Genomic DNA, 17,735 nt, shown 5'->3' with positions numbered 1-17,735 from the left:
CTTCTCCTTGGAGTTAAATGCTGTTGTATGTGTTCATCTTATGTTTTCTCTTTTATGCTACTTGTTTTGTTTATATACCCCTGGGTTCTTGCTGTCTGTTGCTTTTTATAAATAGAAAATACATTGGTGAGTGTAGTTAACTATTTTGGCTTTCCTGTAATACTGAGCATTTCTATTTCTGGACACAGGTGTCTTGGTATGTTTAGGCCGCTATAACAAAATACTTTAGACTGGGTAATTTGTAAACAACAGAATTCATTGCTCACAGTTCTGGAGGCTGGGAAGTCCAAAATCAAAGTGCCAGCTGATTCTATGTCAGGGCCCATTTCCTGCTATGTCCTCCCATGGTGGTAGATGGCAGACAGGCTCCCTCTGGCTTCTTTTATTGGAGAGAACCCTCATGACTTACACCTCCCAAAGGCCTGACCTCTTAATACTATGGCATTGGTGGTTGGGGGTGGAGGGTAGGACACAAATATTCAGGCCATAGCAGCAGGACCAGTGTGACAAGAGACCAGCTTGTCTTTGGGATCTAGGGATTGGAGGTGGACAGTCCTTCCTCTGTGTACTGACAATGATGTACTTTGGGAAGCTTTGCATCACCTACCCCAGCAGTCCTCATTCTTTCCCAGCCACTCATTCACCTGCTATTAGGGTACAGTCCCCTGGCTTCAAGATAGGGACCTTGAACTCTGATTCCAGGAACCTAGACACTGAGCAGGAAAGTCTCAGTATTTGAAGGAGAACACTGACCTACCAGGTCCTCCTCAATGCCCCCTTTCTCTCCTGTTCCTTAAGTTATTCCATCTCAGGAAAACTGGCTGTAACCCCTCCTCCAAGGTTTCCTTGTTCCTATTAAATGTGGCTCAGTTGGTAAGGCGCCGGCCCCATATGCCAAGGGTGGTGGGTTCAAACCCGGCCCTGGCTGAACTGCAACCAAAGAATAGCTGGGCATTGTGGCGGGCGCCTGTAGTCCCAGCTACTTGGGAGGCTGAGGCAAGAGAATCGCTTAAGCCCAGGAGTTGGAGGTTGCCTGGAGCTGTGTGATGCCACAGCACTCTACCGAGGGCCATAAAGTGAGACTCTGTCTCTACAAAAAAAAAGACAGTAGCACTTTCCACTGTAGATTTTTAAAAAATCAATATCTAATGTAAAAAATTTAATTTCAGTCTTTTAATGTATTTTTAAAAAATTTATTTATTTATTTAATTTTTTTTTGAGACAAGAGTCTCACTATGTCACTTTCAGTAGAGTGCTGTGGTATCACAGCTCTCAGCAACCTCAAACTCTTGGGCTTAAGCCATTCTCTTGCCTCCAAGTAGCTGGGACTATAGGCGCCTACCACAATACCTGGCTATTTTTTTGTTATTGTTGTCATTATTGTTTAGCAGGCCTGGGCCAGGTTCAAATCCGCCAGCCCCAGTGCACGTAGCCAGTGCCCTAACCACAGAGTTCAGTTGCCAAGCCATTAAAAAAAAATTTAAACTATCTGTGTCGTGCTGACAACATAAGGGTCCCATCAATCCACTCTATTTTCTTAACTAAATCCTGGATAAATTTCCTCTCAAACATCTAGACTGTACTTTCAATGGGAGCTTTTGAAGAAGAGAATGTAAGTGGGTGTGTTCACCCACCGACTGGAACCAGAAGCCCTTTCCGTTCATTCTGGATAGGACCATCAGCACTAAGGCATATGACTCTCCTTGGCCTATGACTGGAAAAATGACAAAATGGGTACTTTAGTTAAGAGAAAATTCTTGTGGTACAATGGTTGAAAGAGTAGGTTTAGCTCTTAGTTCTAGGAGCACCACACCCTAAGCTAAGGGAACTGAGGCACATTTTTAAAAAAAGCTTCCTGCCTCTCTTTCCTCACCATGTGATCGGAAATAACACTAGTGCCTCCATGAAGTGGTGGCATGAAGGTTGAAAGAAAGCTGTGAACTTAGCACAATGTAAACTCTCAACATGTTTGCTGTGTAAAGTAGCTTCTCCACTGGGATATTGTGGTAGTTTTTGAAAATGTGTAGTGTTTTCTGATATAAAGATTGTTTTTCAAAAAGGAATCATACACACCTGATCTGAAAAATGGTACAGTAAGTGACTTGACATTGAAGGTTAAACAAGACAAACCTGGAAGATACCTTAAAGCCTGTCGTAGGCAACATGCTCATTTCAGTCCAATGGATAGGAGTTAGTGACATAGTGACAGAGCCCCTGTTGGTATCCATGTCTGCTGATTCTTCTGAGTTCTCCCAGGGCACATAGCATTTGCCAGGCATCGTTCAGGTCCCCTCATTTAATCCTCATGGTAGGAAAGTATTTCTACCATCTTTGTCTTATGGAGAGAAAGCTTAGGCTCAGGGAGGTTGAGTATAATGAAGAAGGTGCTTATGTGGGGCTGGGTTCCAAAGTTAGCATGGGAAGCAAAAGCTCCATCTGGTACCCTCCATTGCTACTTTGGAAGACAACACATAAGCTCGCCATAAATCCAACAGGTCACCATTGTTTTTTTTGACTGAGCTGCAGATAAAGCAATTAACTCACAATTAGCAGGATCTGAGCTGGGAATGTCAGAGTCCTCCATTCTCTCTCTTTCTTCCTCTGGGATAGCTGCTTCCTGAGTGAACCAGGGAGCACCACCCTCTTTCATTTTTAAATTTTCTCTTTCCCTTTTACAGATTCCTGGAGTTGAACTTGTGAAGTTCAGCTAGCATAGGCCACAACCCTGGGGCTACTTGAAGGACCACAGTGCTGTTGGATGGAAGCATTGGGTATGTGTGCCCTGCTTGAAGGCCTGTCCCTCTCCTGAGTTCTTTCCTACTGTCCCCCAAAGGCCCACAGCCCTCCAGTTCATCATGTAAGGCTGATTCAGTTCATTTTGACACTCAGCACAAAAGACTTCTACTTTTCAGTATAACTCTCTGGACATTTTATGAACCAATAATGTCCAAAGTGGACATGGACTCTTTTGCTGCTTGGTAATTACCACTGACCTCTTTCCTGGACCCTTTTCCATAAAGAGGCCACCTCTTCCGGGGAAGCTCTGCCCTCTGCTTTTCTCCAAGGCTGTAGGTGGAACAACGAAGTTCCTAATTAGCCAGTTTGCTTGGGGTCAGATTTACAGGTCAGTGTTTGATGGAGAGGTAATCGGAGGAGGTGAAGCATCGACTTTGATTAAAGAAAAAGAACTATGATGAATCAAGATAAAATTGACATTTAGTTTCTTTCAGACTAAACTAATCTTACAGGCCAAACTTAAAGGTGAATTGTCTTCTGGTTTGTGGGTGAGGGAGTTACTCATGAAAATGGTATACCTGACAACAGTGAGCTGTAATTTCATTTGAAAGTCACTGCTTTTTAATCAAACAAGAGCTCACATAATGAATCTGTGAAAATGCAAAGTCTCCCACATTCCCCCACCAAACCTGAAACATTATTCCAACATTTCAGTCCATTTCCCACAGCTCTCATCTAGGGAACCCCACCCTGACCTCTTCTTCATGATCTCAGGTACAGCCACACTCACCTCCTTCCCTAGCCAGTGGGAAGAGGATCCTCGGAGCTTAAACCGAAAATTAAAAAAACTGTTTAAATAGCAACACATTTAGAATAATAATATGCTTTGAACACTATCACAAAACATGTGATCTTTTCCCCTGAATTAAATCGACACCTCTCTTTGGGGCAAAAGGAAAGAAGAAAAAGTACAGGGAACAGCTTCAAGTGATACTTGTCTTTTCTCTGATTGTCAAAAGTGAAATGAATAATAAGAAAACAGGAACTCACTGGTCAATAAACTAGCATGCTGTTAATTATTCTCAAAATATACATCACATTGACCTGAAGATCTCTGAGATGAAGTTACTTATGACAACAGCGATTTTGTTATAAAGAATGGTTAGAATGGTCAGAGGACAGGGCTTGCTCTGCAGAAAGGGCTGACCAGAAGCCTTCCCGGAGAAGTAGCAGCCTTTTACCAGTAGATGGGAGTAGAGCAACACAGATGGAACCTGGCCGTGTAGCCAGCGGGAAACTTTGTCCCCAAACCTATGCATGCGGTCTCCATCCAGCATTACAGCAGGGAGGAAAGGAAAGACATATGGGGTAAGATCTGATAACATGGACTTTCAAATTTGTGTCCCCCTGGGGCACATGAGATCACAGGCAAATTCAGGAAACAGTTTCCTGCCAAGTTGTATATTTCATTTTGCTCTTCCTTAATTTGGCTAGGAGATGATAAAATTATCATGTTTAGTTTTATTTCTCACTATCCTGTTATGAATTTTCTCCTTTGCCATTCCTTCCCTCATTTTGCTGATTTCCTCTTTTCAACTTAGCCACAATTCTGTGGTAACCACCATCTCCCTTTTTGGAGAGGGGTGACATATAACTAAATACATTTTTGAAACGCTGTTCCTGTGGAGTGAATGATTATGATAATTTGTCTCTATAGTAGGGAGGGAAAGAAAGTCATAAACTTTCTCATATAATTTGTCTGTTTTGTTTGGAAGAAAATCAGGTACATTTAATGTACTGGTTTGGTAGTAAAATATATCCTAGCACAGATAATTGCATAATAGAAGCAATAATAGAGTCAGGGGCAGAGGCTTGATCGTGTACTTTAGCTCCTGGCATATATTTGTCAACATTAGAGAGTTAAAAGAATTATTGATTGATTTATTGTTTATTTATTTATTGCCATTCTTCACTTTCATTGTCCTCTCCCACCCACCCTGCACAGCCCCCATGCTCAGATATTTCCTATATATCTGTTTATTAACATGTGTTGCTGTAAAACATGTATTGTTGTTCGTGGGCATGCTTTCTAATTTGCATAAATGATAGGTTGTTAATTTCTTTCTCTTTCATTTTTTTTCCTCACTCAGAATTGTGCTTTAAAGATCTATTCATGTTGCTGAATGTAGCCCTAATCCCTTGACTCCAGTGGCTATAGAGTATTCTATCTAGCGCATGATGATTTCTGCCCCCCAAGCCTCAGGCGTGGACCCTCAGACTGCCTATGGCTCTCCAGATGTCAGACGGGGCTGTGATAGCATTTTTGCTCCGTTTTCTTTGCATAAGGTTCTCAGGGGTCTGTGCCTGAGAGCAAGATTTCGGCATCAGAGGACACAGGTAAGGTTAATCTGATGATCCTCTAAAATGGCCATACCACTTCATATCACTCCCAGCAGTGCTTGATCAATGTCTCTATGTCTCTGACTTGACCTTGTCCAAAGGACAAAGACATTCTCTCTTTTTATTCAGATCTTCTTTTATATGCCTTGTTTGAGCTTAAAAATATTATTTCTGTTTTTAAAGTAGAAATTTTGTGTATTCCTTATTTTCAGATATATTTTATTCATTTTTTTTTTTGCTATTGTGACTTTTACTTAAAATTATACTTTCTAGTTGTGTATTGCTTATATGGAAAAATGCTATTAATTTTTTTGATAAGTGATTTTGTATTTAGAAAGATTCCTGAACATTCTTAGTGACTTTAGTAGCTTATCTGTTGACTCTGTTGTATTTTATTGGTAAAGAACTTGTTGCCTGCAAATAACATCATTTTACCTCTTAATCGTCACACCTCTTATTTTTTTATTTCTTTTTTTTTTATTGTTTGGAATTCATTGAGGGTACAAAGAATTAGGTTACACTGATTGCTTTTGTTAGATAGAGTCCCTCTTATAATTGTGTCCCACCCCCAAGAGGTGTGCCATGCACTGTGACCCCCCAGCCCTCTCCCTTCTCCCCTCTTCCCATGTGGTCATTCCCCTATCCTCCCTTGTATTAGCTCATCTGCTGCCTTCATGTTAGAATAGAGTACATTTGATTCTTGCTTCTCTATTCTTGTTCTTTTACTAAGCATAATGTGCTCCACCTCCATCCAGGTTACTCACACCTTTTATCCATGCATCATTTCCTAAAACCTTGGCCAGGATCTGTAGTGCTAACCATTGCTGTTAAGCAATAGTAGTAATAATAGTCGTTTTTATCTTATTGCTATTGAAATAAAGTACCTAGTTTTCCCATTAAGTATAATGTTTGCTATAGATTTTTAGTACATACTTTTTTTTTTTTTTGAGACAGAGTTTCACTATATCACCCTTGGTAGAGTGCTGTGGTGTCACAGCTCACAACACCCTCAAACTCTTGGGCTTAAGGGATTCTCTTGCCTCAGCCTCCCAAGTAGCTGGGACTATAGGCACCTGCCACAATGCCTGGCTATTTATTTTGTTGTTGTAGTTGTCATTGTTGTTTATCAGGCCCTGGCTGGGTTCAAACCTGTCTGCCTTGGTGTATGTGGCCAGCGCCCTAACCACTGAGGTACTGGTGCTGAGCCCAGTACATACTTTTCAGAAAGTTCCTTTCTTTTCTGTTTCTAATGTGCTAAGATGCTTTTTCTGTACTTACAAGATTACCATATGATTCTTTCCCTTTATTGATGCGGTACATTACATTGATAGATTTCTCAAATGTTGACCTATCCTTACATTTCTGGAAGGGAGATTGTTTGGAGATAATGAAGCTGAAAGATTCTAGGAAGAGGCCCTCAACATTAAATTTCTTTGACGTATTGTACTAGTGTATTTTGCAAATTTAATGTCTAGTGAACCTCTGTAAAATGACCACCCAAGGGACTGTATCAAACTGGTCAGGACACATAGGTGGTCAACATATGGAACTAGGCCTACTGTACTAATATGTACATGTGATGCATGTCTGGTCTGTGAAAATTAGATAGATAAAATAAATAATTAAATTAGATAGATCAACTTAAGGAGGTGGTTAACCATGGAGGTTCTACTGTATTTGCTAATGACCAGTGTTTGTAATAATTTGAATTCCATATTTCTGACTTTACTTCTATGCCCTTGATAAATGCTGAAGACATAAGGCTAAAGTGGAATTCTGGAAGGTGCCTCTGTCCTCCTGGAGGAGGCTGACATCTGATGGAAGTTGCAACCACAGGGCCTGCTGGGGAGTGAGACCTCGGGGTGCTGGATTGCAACTTCGTCCCTGGGCTGAGTGATGTATGCAGGTCATCAAACCTGTAAGATACCTACAAGATAGATCAAGATCAGAGTAAGGATATCCAGGGCCCAGAGCTTCAAGGGAAGAATAGGAGTCATGAGACACGGAAGAGATGGGGAGTTTTGGAAACCAATATTGGGTGCAAATCAGGAAAAATAACTTGAGGTAGGATGAGGGGAAAATGAGTATAGCACGTGGGCTGTGGGCCACATGAAAGTGATGATAGCTTGTTTTTCATGTGGGGTAGAGGCTGCGTTTGGGGAGATGGTGTAGGGCTGGGTACGTTGTGTGCGCATGTGTGAAAATTTACTTCTTTAAAGAGCAGAGCCAGGCAATGTGAGCCAACCCTGACAGGCAGCTTCCTGGGCCCCAAGATGGCCCTGAGTGACAGATGAAAGAGTCAGGACAATGTGCAGGAGCTCCGGACAGGGTCTCTGCACCCTATTCTCTCCTCCTGTCACGTGGGAACAGGATACCAACTCTCTTTTCTTCACAACCAATTAGGAGAGACTGAGGCTCACGTGAGAAGATGCTTCTGAAACCCTGAATACTGAAGAGGCAGCCAGCTGGTTTGGGGGTTGCACAGGGTAGTATCTGGAATTCTTAGGTAGTAGAAAGATTAGTTCGGTTTCCACCACTTTTTCTGATTTGCTACCATCAGGCATCTTGAGTAGAGGTGCCTGGAAAGCCACTGAGAATGGATGAGAAAGTCCAGGGTATACAGCCGTAAATGGAGGAGACACAGGATCCAATCTTGTAGGGCGGCCTCTCTAAGCCTGGTGAGGCTATGTAGGTTAGGGGAAGATGGAGAGAGAAAGGGGAAGGAGGGAAGGGAGACAGAGTGTGTTGCTACAGCTCTTAATGTTTTTTGTTTTTTGTTTTTTCCTAAGAGTATTGCAGCTTGCATCTGTTTTACATACTGAGTTTCATTGAAAGATTTCACTTCACTGTAACCCCAGCACTCTGGGAGACTGCGGTGGGAGGATGGCTTGATGCCACGAGTTTGAGACCAGCCTGGGCAACATAGCAGGATCTCAACTCTATGAAAAATAGAAAATTAGCTGGGCATGGTGGCCTATGCCTGTTATCCCTGTTACTTGGGAAACAGCCCAGGAGTTTGAGGTTTCAGTTGTGATGACGCCACTGGACTTTAGCCTGGGAAACAGGGCAAGACCCTGTCTCTTAAGATTTCACTTGAGTGAAAAGTTCCAAAGCTTATTGTTTTTTAAAAACAAGAGACCAAAAATAATACTGTTAGGGAGGATGAGTGTGAGCCACAGCAGGGCAGAGTGGGAGTATGCATTGAGTGCATCATATTCATTCAGGAGCAAACAGGGTACCCAGGTAAGAAGTGTGAAGGAAGTCCATTTGCACAGAGTAGTCAGAGTATTGTTTTGACAGTCAGTCAAAGTATAGGTACTGAGTGATTTCATATAATTTACCTTTCAGTTAACATAAGCCAATTAAGCAATATAAGCCATAATCAGTATACAATGCAGTTCTGACCTCAGCGCCCAATCCCTCTTCTCTAGGAACCAGGGAAACATTTCATCAGGACACATGTCCCTTTGAATCCTGTCTGGGTTCTAGTCTGGGATCTATGGTTCCCCTGAGATCCATTTACAAGGTCAAACAGTTAAGTTTGTGAACCATCAGAGCTGTCATTGTACAACATCTGACAATTAAGTTCACAAACTTATACTAGAAAAAGTGCTTCACCAAATGGCCAAGGGGAAGTATTTCAGAGGTGACCACATTAATATTTAGTGATGAGGTATGTAACACTTTTTCTAGGATGAGTTTGTACTTAATTGTCAGATGTTTTATAATGACAGCTCTGATGGTCATTCCAGAAGAAGAGTTCCCAAATTGCTTTGAAGGGTATACTAGGCCCTGGTATTGGTGCATAGCTTCCCAAGGGGAGTACCTCAAAGGTGACTGTAGTGATATTCCGCAATGAGGTATACAGCACTTTTTAAAGGACGCGTTCCTGAACTTAATTGTTTGACTTATAGGTGTCCCGTCCAGTCCTTCCCTTTATCAGGGATTTCGCAGCCTCTTAGCCAGTACTCACAGTTTGAGCTTTAACTAAAGCATCCTCATCAACATTTCTTCTGCCTGCCCATGCCCTTCACTACAGAACATTCAGGAAGTCTCCTCTGATTTTGTGCATTCAGAAAAACAATGGTAAGTGCCTGTTGTATTTGTCCCCAGGCTTAGGCATTGGGTCCTTTCTTCCCAAGTGCTGTACTTTCAGCCCAGCCTTTTGCTGGCCCATGGCTGTCACCAGGCCCACGTTGGCAATGGAGAGTATTTCTTGTCCCTGGAGTTTGGCAGGAAGAGTAACTCCAAGAATGTGCTGAAAAGAGAAAGGCATTGATTGCACCAAAGCTTTTTATTCATTCATTCAACATGGAATTATAGTCTCTTTTGGTACAAGACATTGTGCCAGGCATAAAAGGATGAACTCAAAGCAGGGTTTTGAGAGGCTGGAGTGAGGCAGAGTTTAGGAGCTCTAGACTGTTTCTTGTGGATAACTTTTGGTAATTTCTCCTCTGAGTGCAGCCTCCCAAGAAGAACCCATTAAAGTGCTTCCCTTGTAATCTTTATGGAGCATCTCATTGTTCAAGGGGGCTAGATTTGAACTATTAGCCAAAGTATTCTTCCCCATAGATCCAATATTAGAATTCTGCTAGGACCCACAGGAAGATCCCTTGTGATTTATCGATGCTCTGTTAACATTGTCCTGGCCACACTGATGCTGCGAGATGATCATCCTCACATCACAGATGGAGAACATGAAGGTCAAAGGGATGTGTAATCAGCCTAGGGCTACAGAGGTAGTACATGGTTGGAGCTGGACTCACACCCAGACAGTGATTCCAAGTCTAGCCTTCTAATCTGTGCTCCATTAGACGGTGGCTGCCCTCTGTGGTAAGGTCAAGGATTTCAGTTATTCAGGGAAGAGAGAGGACCCCAGGAGGAACACATGCCAAGCTTTACTGGTTGGTGCTTAGACAGTGTTGTGTGAGTAGAGAAGTAGGGGAACAGGGTAGGAGACCTCTCAGGGTGGAGGAAAATGAAGAGGAACACCTGTCTAGGCATGTTGCTGAGATGGTGGGTGTCTGAGCCTGAGAGGTCCAGAGGGCAGTGGGTGTCTGGGATCCTTTGCAGCTATAGGGTTTGTTTCATCAGTGGTTGGCCAATGTAGGATTCAGTTTTGTGAAGCATGCAAAGTAGGGAGGCTTTAAGTGGCTATAGATCTATTTGGTGGGATTCTCGAAAAGATTGTGTATTCCTAAAAATAAAAATTCTAATAAAAATTTAAAGATATTTGTATTTTATTTGCAATATTTAAAGCAATTTGAAGTATAAGAATGTGAGTTTGGTGTGGGCAGGCTTTGGGCTCATGGTCTTAATCTGCTATGAAAGAGTGAATGACATGGGGTTAATTCTAGGACAGTATACAGAAGCCACTTCTGGCCCATTTATATAACACTCTCCAATTCTATAAGATCACTATGTGTGGCTCGGCTTTTAGACCATATCTCTCGTTTATGAAAACAGAAGATTTCATTCTAGTCATGATTCTTTCTCTTTATTCTCCTAGGGGCTTACACCTACCTCTTTAGTAAATAGTATCCTAATAGTAAAGATTAGGATTATACTACTTTGTGGGCAACTCTTAGAGAACATATCTCACTTTCTGATTTGAATTAAGGATGGTTTTCTTGTAGCCTGTATTTCTGCTTCTGAACTTGTTGAGGACATATGTGGTATCATCATTTCTGATTTCCTACAGGGAAGTGTCAGTGATGTTTGAAGATATTTAAAGAGGGAGTCTACTGACTGCCAACTGGTATCCAAAACCTCTCTTGCATACCTGCACACATGGGTGGGCAAGACCACCCCAGGAGTCCTGCTCTTTCTCCGCCAGTGATTGAGGGCTGGGTACTGGATTCAGTCAAAGGACTCCATGGGGTAACTTACATGGTCTAATAACAAGTCCACAGACTTTGATCATCTTCAGCACCCTGCTCACATACATGTTTATCCTGACCCACGTGAGTTGTGTCACTTAGACCTCATTTTAATGAAAATGTCTATGGCTCTGATGTTTGTTCAACATCTTCCACATGCCAGGCACCTTGTAAAACATACCTAACTTTCTTTATTTTAACTCTGGGAGGTCTGTTATTTTGCTCATTTTTTGAAAAAGAGAAATTGAAAACAGAGGGTTAATGAGTGGGAGAACAAGGACATAAATTCAGGATTCTTGACGTTAAATATATATATATATTTTTGCAGTTTTTTTCTTTTGGCCTGGGCTGGGTTTGAACCCACCACCTCTGGTATATGGGGCCGGTGCCCTACTCCTTTGAGCCACAGGCACTGCCCCATTAAATATTCTTTAAATGTACTTTAAGTATCCCAAACCATTCTGCTTTTGTCTTCAATGAAAAGAGTTGCCTTTTTTTCCCCCACTTGTAAATTCAGGGGCCTAGACTGGTTATTTTAAAGTTCTCTTTCATTTAGAGACTACTTGTAGTATGAAAGTCACATGCCACAAGAAAGGTTTTTCTGCCTGTGACAGTCACATATATAATGGTATTCCCATCAAATTTAACAGTGTACTGTTACTATACCTTGTCTATGTTTAGGTATGTTTATTTATTGTTTTGAGACAGTCTCACTCTGTCCCCCTGGGTAGAGTGCCATGGCCTCATCATAGCTCACAGTAACCTCAAACTCTTGGGCTCAAGTGATCCTTTTGCCTCAGTCTCCTGGGTAGCTGGGACTACAGGTGCCTGACACAATGCTCGGCTAGTTTTTCTATTTTAGTAGAGACGAGGTCTTGCTCTTGTTCAGGCTGGTCTCTAACTCCTGACATCAAGAAACCCACAAACCTCAGCCTCCCAGAGTACTAGGATTACAGGTGTGAGACACCATGCCTGGCCTGTATGTTTAGATATGTAAACATTCACCACTGTGTTACAATTGCCTGTAGTATTCAGCATAGTAGTACCCTGTATGGTTTGTAGCGCAGGAGCCATGGGCCACACCATACAGACTAGGTGTATGGTGGGCTGTACCATTCAGCCTAGTTATGTAAGTGCACGCGGCCATGTTCCCACAAATGTGAAATCACCTAATGATGCATTTCTCAGAAAATATCCCAGTTGTTAAGCTATGCATTGCTAGCACCTCTCGTCACTGCAGTGTAACCACTCTCTTTATATATATTGAATTGCTATTTTTCTTTACTGTTGGGATTCTTTTGTGATTTCAATTGTGTGATCTCAATATTGGCTATTTCTTTAAGAACAGCAGTTGAAATCTTTGAGTGTCACACTATTTCAGTGAGTCCCAGTGATAAGAGATTTATATTTAAATGAATCTCCCATTCTGTTAAGAATAACAAAGGTGTCAGTTATACTACATAAAAATACCGATGAGTCAAATTAACTGTCCAAAAGTGCTTCACGAACTCATGCCTATGTAACCATGCAGCGAAGAGTGAAACCACTGTCGCGTTTACAAAGCCAGAGCTGACACTAGGCATATTTGAACACCGTGAGATATGGTATCGCTGGGGACAGGGAGTGAGTTTAGTTAATAATGAATGGCATATCCCATAAAATACCATTACACAGTGTTCAGGGCCCAAGAATGATGACATAATTATTAGGAGACTGGGAGATTAAGATATAATTTAAAAAAACATGACAGGGGAGGGTGTAATTGGGGAGACAAAATACACAGGAAGTTTGTAATTTACATGTCAAAATACCTTTTTCATGTTTTGATTGGATTAGACGCTGCCTTTCCACTCCATTTATCCTGGCTTCAATTAGAGGCAGCGAAAATGACATCTCCCGTTCATATTCTTGACACACGCTGCTCATGGGCACTTTCTAATGCTAACCGACAGAAGGGGAAAGGGAAACCCAGTTTTGCCTCCATCCTGCACTTTTTACTTAACCCCTAATTTGTTTCTAAATGAGCCTGTCACTGCGGTTCATGGGGCTTTGTGTACAGGCTGCTGGTGCCTGGTCTTGGTGGAAGCTCCCGTCATAACTTGATGTGCTCCTGCCCACCCCTGCAGGCTTGCTGGGAGACTCTAAGACTGAGCAGAACCGTGGAGTCCTTTTGGAACAGGATCATGTGAAGACACATGTTGAGGAGCCATGCTACACTATCAGCACTGAGTATTCAGGGCATCAGTGACCATGGGAACACAGCTCTCCAAACCTGAGGATACAGAGGGGCAAACACATCCACTGATGTTTAATTTTAAGTGTCAGCTGGACTGGGCTAAGTGATGCCAGGTAAACCATTGTTCCTGGATGTGTTTGTTCAGGTGTTTCTAGGAAAGGTTAGCATTTGAACCAGTAGACTGAGTAAAGAAAATTTCCCTCACCAACATGGGTAGGTTTCATTTAATCCTTTGAGGGCCCTAATAGGTGAAAAGTGAGAGAAAATATTACTGCCCAACCATTGCTGCCCAAAAGGACATCAATACCCAGAGACAGCAGGGTTTACAGCAGAGAAAGAGTTTATTCTGCATAGTGCTAAGGGGGGAGACAGGAGGAATTTCTCAAATCTGCTCCATGGAGAATTGGAGAGACAGGGTTGCTAGAGATAGTTTGGTGAGCAGAAAATTAGGCAGTTAGGGTCTGCTAATTGGCTGGTTTGGGGACAGAACCACCAGTCCTTTGGAATGGGCTGCTGTCTAGGTGGGTTAGTTGATCCACCAGAATGCAGGACCATGGGTGGGAGGTCCAAGACCAGTTGAGTCAGTTCCTTGGTCTGGATGGGTCTGTCACTGGAATGCAGGACCTGGAAGATATCTCAAAATCTACCCCTAAGTTCAGAACAAGTGATGTTCTACATGGAGGAAAGTTAAGAATCTTTATAACCCCCATGCATGACTTCAGGGTAAAGAAGCAAACATAGGAACAGTGATTCTAATCAAGGGAGAAGGGACAGTGGCTGATTATTATCATTATTTTAGCTAAGGCTGCTCTTTTGCAGTTTGGGGGCCCTTACTCTAGTTCTTGCCTTGCACCCCTTCATCAATTTGTAAGGGTGGTTTAAGAAGGGTGAATTCACATTCACTGCTTAAATTGGGACTCTATTTTCTCCTGTCTTTGCACGTCAGGACTCCCGGTTCTTGGGCCTTTAGACCTTTCCCTAGACATCAGGCATTTGGGCACAGACTGAATGATACCACTGGCTTTCTTGGGTCTCTAGCTTATAGGCAACAGACCATGGGACTTCCTGGTCTCCATAATAGTGTGAGCCAATTCCCACAATAAATCTCCTCATGTAGATCTATCTGTGGCTCCCACTTGTTCTTTCTCTGGAGAACCCTGATGAATATATTCCCTTTATGTTCCTTTGTTCCTTTCCTACTGAAATTTATTTACCTCAGGTCATTCCGTATGTATTCAGTGGGGGTAAATCCTGAGGTTTTCCTTTGCCTTGGATCTTTGCTACCTCTCATAGACCTGGCAGCCCAAGGCCCATATGAAAACCATCAGTGAAATATGTAGCTTAATTCACTTTTACTTCTGAGTGTCACATATCTATCAACCTGAAGACATTAAGTACCCAACTGGCAATTACATTTATCTTCAAGATGAAAGACATTATTATACTCTCTTCTACTTGATGGAACAGCTTATGCTTTCCTTTTATCATCTTGACACTTTTCTTTGCATCAGATGCAATGGTACTGCCACATCTGGTATATTTCAGATTATATTGGTAATAAGTGTTCATTTAAGAGCTAATATATTAGTAGTAACTGGTGAACATAATTCAAGTGTTTGGCTCCTCAGTTTTAAAGAGCAAGACTTGGTTTAAACCTCAGGTCAAATAAGTGGTATTTGGTAGAAGTGACTGGTTCTTTCTTCTAGCTGTTCCCTTGGTCCTTGTACCTCTCCTGTTTTCTGATTTTTGATCATCAGTTTTAAATTGAACATTATTCATGCTAAGGCAGGAGTATCCCTTGATCTAAGGAGTTTGAGACCATCCTGAGCAGAGCAAGACCCTGTCTCTTCTAAAAATAGAAAAATTAGCTGGGTGTGGTGGTGAGTCCATGCTACATGGAAGGCTAAGGCAGGACGATCACTTGAACCCAAGAGTTTGAGGTTGCTGTGAGCTATGATGATGCCATGTCACTCTAGCCTGGAAAACAGAGTCAAAAAGTATATATTGGGGTGAGGGGCTCTTCTACAAATGGAACTTAACCCTGGAAGTGAGAACAATGTAACCTAAAAATTGTATTTTTTCATATTAACTTGAAAAAATAAAAAAAAACTCAAAAAAACTTGCAAAATATATTTATATTGAACATTATTCATTTGGGTCACTGAATAGTGGGTAGGAGAAGGCTCTTAAAATGGTCAGAATAGCTCATTGAATGCAGTGGCAGCTCCTGGGGCTTCTGCGTGTCCTATGTGATCCATGCCAGCTTCACGAGTAAGCAACCATGTTTAAGGGACCTGTGGTTGGTATTGATCTTGGCACCACCTACTCTTGTGTGGGTGTCTTCCAGCATGGAAAAATAGAGATAATTGCTAATGATCATGGAAACTGAACCATTCCAAGTTATGTTGCCTTTACTGACACCAACGATTGATTGGTGATGCTGCAAAAAGTCAAGTTGCAATGAACCCCACGAACACAGTTTTTGATGCCAAGCATCTGATTGGACGTGGGTTTGATGATGCTGTGGTCCAGTCTGATATGAAACAATGGCCTTTCGTGGTGGCAAATGATGCAGGCAGGCCCAAGGTCCAAGTAGAATACAAAGGAGAGACAAAAAGTTTCTATCTAGAGGAGATGTCATCCATGGTTCTGACAAATACGAAGGAAATTGCAGAAGCCTATCTTGGAAAGACTGTTAACAATGCTGTGGTCACAGTACCAATTTACTTCAATGACTCTCAGCATCAGGCTACCAAAGATGCTGGAACTATTGCTGGTCTCAGTGTTCTTAGGATTGTAAAGGAGCCAACTGCTGCTGCTATTGCTTATAGCTTAGACAAAAAAGTTGGAGCTGAAAGAAATGTGCTGATCTTTGATCTTGGAGGTGGCACTTTTGATGTGTCAATCCTCACTATTGAGGATGGAATCTTTGAGGTCAAATCCACAGCTGGAGATACTCACTTGGGTGGCAAAGACTTTGACAACCGAATGGTCAAACATTTTATTGCTGAGTTTGAGTTTAAGCACAAACATAAGAAGGACATCAGTGAGAATAAAAGAGCTGTCTTTCACCTCTGTACTGCATGCGAATGTGCTAAGCATACTCTATCATCCAGTACCCAGGCCAGTATTGAGATTGATTCCCTTTATGAAGGAATCGACTTCTATACCTCCATTACCCATGCCCAATTTGAAGAATTGAATGCTGATCTGTTCCGTGGCAGAAAAAGCCCTTCGAGATGCCAAACTAGACAAGTCACAGATTCATGACATTGTCCTGGTTGGTGGTTCTGCCCACATTCCCAAGATTCAAAACCTTCTCCAAGACTTCTTCAATGGAAAAGAACTAAATAAGAGCATCAACCCTGATGAGGCTGTTGCTTATGGTTCAGCTGTCCAGGCGGCCATCCTATCTGGTGACAAATCTGAGAATGTTCAAGATTTGCTACTATTGGATGTCATTCCTCTTTCTCTGGATATTGAGTCTGCTGGTGGAGTTATAACTGTGCTCATTAAGTGCAATACTACTATTCCTACCAAGCAGACACAGACCTTCACTACCTACTCTGACAACCAGCCAGGTGTGCTTATCCAGGTTTATGAAGGTGAGCGTGCCATGACCAAGGATAACAACTTGGTTGGCAAGTTTGAACTTACAGGCATACCTCCTGCTCCTGTGGTGTTCCTCAGATTGAAGTCACTTTTGATATTGATTCCAATGGCATTCTTAATGTCTCTGCTGTGGATAAGAGTACAGGAAAAGAGATTATCATCACTAATGACAAGGGATGTTTGAGCAAGGAAGACATTGAACGTATGGTCCAGGAAGCTGAGAAGTACAAGGCTGAAAATGAGAAACAGAGGGACATGTTTTCATCAAAGAACTCACTTGAGTCCTATGCATTCAACATGAAAGCAACTGTTGAAGATGAGAAACTTCAAGGCAACATCAATGATAGGGACAAACAGAAGATTCTTGACAAGTGTAATGAAATTATCAACTGGCTTGATAAGAACCAGACTGCAGAGAAGGAAGAATTTGAACATCAGCAGAAGGAGCTGGAGAAATTCTGCAACCCCATCATTACCAAGTTGTACCAGAGTGCAGGAGGAATGCCTGGAGGAATGCCTGGGGACTTCCTTGGTGGTGGCCCTCCTTCTTCTGGTGGTGCTTCCTCTGGCCCCACTATTGAAGAGGTTGATTAAGCCAGCCCAAGTGTAGATGTAGCATTGTTCCACACAATAAAATATTGAAGGATCCAAATTTGTAGCAAATTATGTGGCAGATTTAAAGTTGCTTCAAGTATTATTGGGCATTCTTAATACTTGAATATGGAACATGAACATGGGGGAAGGAAGTAACATTGCACATTAAAAGCATTGTATTGTAAGTGGGAAATGCAATGTCTTAAATAAAGCTGTATTTAAAATTGGCACCATAAAAAAAAATGGTCAGAATAAATGGACTGTATAGTAATAGGGAG

General features: G+C 42.0%; 1 pseudogene across 1 annotated transcript; it reads left to right on the top strand.

Moving 5' to 3' along the window:
• The first annotated feature begins 15,532 nt into the window (after nucleotides 1-15,532).
• Nucleotides 15,533-17,457, top strand: LOC128579726 (heat shock cognate 71 kDa protein-like; annotated as a pseudogene). The gene has a single exon (XR_008378258.1). The product of XR_008378258.1 is annotated as a heat shock cognate 71 kDa protein-like (transcript).
• Nucleotides 17,458-17,735: the final 278 nt, after the last annotated feature.

The sequence above is a fragment of the Nycticebus coucang genome, chromosome 2 (genome assembly GCF_027406575.1).
Source record: "Nycticebus coucang isolate mNycCou1 chromosome 2, mNycCou1.pri, whole genome shotgun sequence".
In the NCBI taxonomy this organism is placed as follows: domain Eukaryota; kingdom Metazoa; phylum Chordata; class Mammalia; order Primates; family Lorisidae; genus Nycticebus; species Nycticebus coucang.
The sequence above is the reverse complement of the archived record's forward strand: the minus strand, read 5'-3'. Positions and strand labels throughout refer to the sequence as shown.